Raw genomic sequence first — 1,604 nt, 5'->3', positions numbered from 1 at the left:
GCTCCACATCTGGACACACTACTCCAGGTGAGGCCTCACCAGAGCAGAGCAGAGGGGCAGGATCACCTCCCTCGCCTTGCTGGCCACGCTGCTTTTGGTGCAGCCCAGGATACGGTTGGCATTCGGCGCTGCGCTTGCTGCCAGTGCGGTTTATGAAAGAGGGTCCCTTGCAGGGCTGGACAAGACGCCCACCCGGGGATGGAGCCCTTCGGTGAGCAGCCCAGGAGGAGGCAAAGGGGTGGGGAGGCGGGTGGCGCCGAGAGGGAGGAGGAAGAGGCAGCGAGGGCAGTTCCGGCAGCGGGGCGGGGGTGGCTGCGGCACAGCGGAGGTGAACTGCGCTCTCAAGCCGTGCCGAGCCGGACTGCGCCGAGCCGGACTGCGCCGAGCCGAGCTGAACCAGGCTGCGCCGAGCTGAGCCGAGCCGATCCGCACGGAGCCGACATACGCTGCGCGGACAAGAGGTACGAGGGGCCGGGTGCGCCGGTCCCGGAGGGGACCCGGTGTAATAGGGATGGATGCTTGCCGCTCAGCGCGGTGCTTCAGCTCTCCGTTTTCATTCTGTCGCAGGGTTTTTAAAGCCGTCTTTTGCAAGTGTTTGTGGTTTCAGAATCACATTTTCCTGCCTTTAAAAAGTGTTGTTTTCTCCCTCGTGACATCGTGTAATACAAAGAAGAGGGGAAAAAGAGAAAAACAATGAAAACTGATTATAACCAGAGTGTTATTCAACACCATGTAAACAAACTGGGGAAAAATAGAGGGGAAGTACTTTCCCCTGCTAGGTTCTTTGATGTATTTTAGGTGTTTCGTGGCTACAGTAGTATATAATAAGACAGAGAGACAGAAGTTCAGTTTTACAGCTCATAATACATCTCATTATCTGGGTAATTTATTTTGGATCAAATCTGTAATATTCAACAGACTAACACTGTGCTAAGTTTGAAAGCAGACTTGAGCAGTAAAGACAAATGAGCCATCTCCATCCCTCCTCTGCTGCACAGTGTTGTGAGCTGCGTTTCCTTCTGAAGGAGGGGACTCAAAAGCTCAGCCTGTCTGCTTGGCCTTGGTTATGTTCCCTGCACGGATGCTGAATGCTAATAGGGTTAAAACCCATGGGTGTAATCGGATCCTTTTCAATGAAACCTCGTAAATGCGTTGCAACTAACTTTCCAGCTGTACTTTTCCCCAGTCTCCAGTAGTGTGATACTTTCAGGAACAGAAAGCTTTTTATGGGCCCTTTTTTAAATTATCACCAATGAAATAACAGTGGCAAAGAAAATGACTCAAGCAGCTGAAAGCCTCTTAATTGAATCATGCTAACAGCAGGTTGCTTAGTAAGGTTACCAGGGCAGGAAGAGATAAAGTTTCACTGAACTTGCTATTAAAAAGAAAAAAAAAAAGAAGAAAAAAGAAGTGTTGGGGAAGGAAGGAGGAGAATTATGTGCAGTGAATAGGGCAATTTCTGACATTTGTATTTTTAAACAGACAAATCCTTGAGATCCTGAGGTTGTGCTCTTCTCTTCTCTTCTCTTCTCTTCTCTTCTCTTCTCTTCTCTTCTCTTCTCTTCTCTTCTCTTCTCTTCTCTTCTCTTCTCTTCTCTTCTCTT

At 49.2% G+C, this 1,604-nt stretch overlaps 1 protein-coding gene across 1 annotated transcript in view; it reads left to right on the top strand.

Moving 5' to 3' along the window:
• Positions 260-1,604, top strand: part of PRKCQ (protein kinase C theta) — a 59,722-nt gene continuing 58,377 nt past the window's right edge. Inside the window, exon 1 of the mRNA XM_021384333.1 lies at positions 260-461. The gene's annotated coding sequence lies outside the window, so the exon portion shown is untranslated. The remainder of the gene's footprint in view (positions 462-1,604) is intronic.

The sequence above is a fragment of the Numida meleagris genome, chromosome 1 (genome assembly GCF_002078875.1).
Source record: "Numida meleagris isolate 19003 breed g44 Domestic line chromosome 1, NumMel1.0, whole genome shotgun sequence".
Lineage (NCBI taxonomy): Eukaryota > Metazoa > Chordata > Aves > Galliformes > Numididae > Numida > Numida meleagris.
This window is presented reverse-complemented; position numbering and strand designations above follow the sequence as displayed.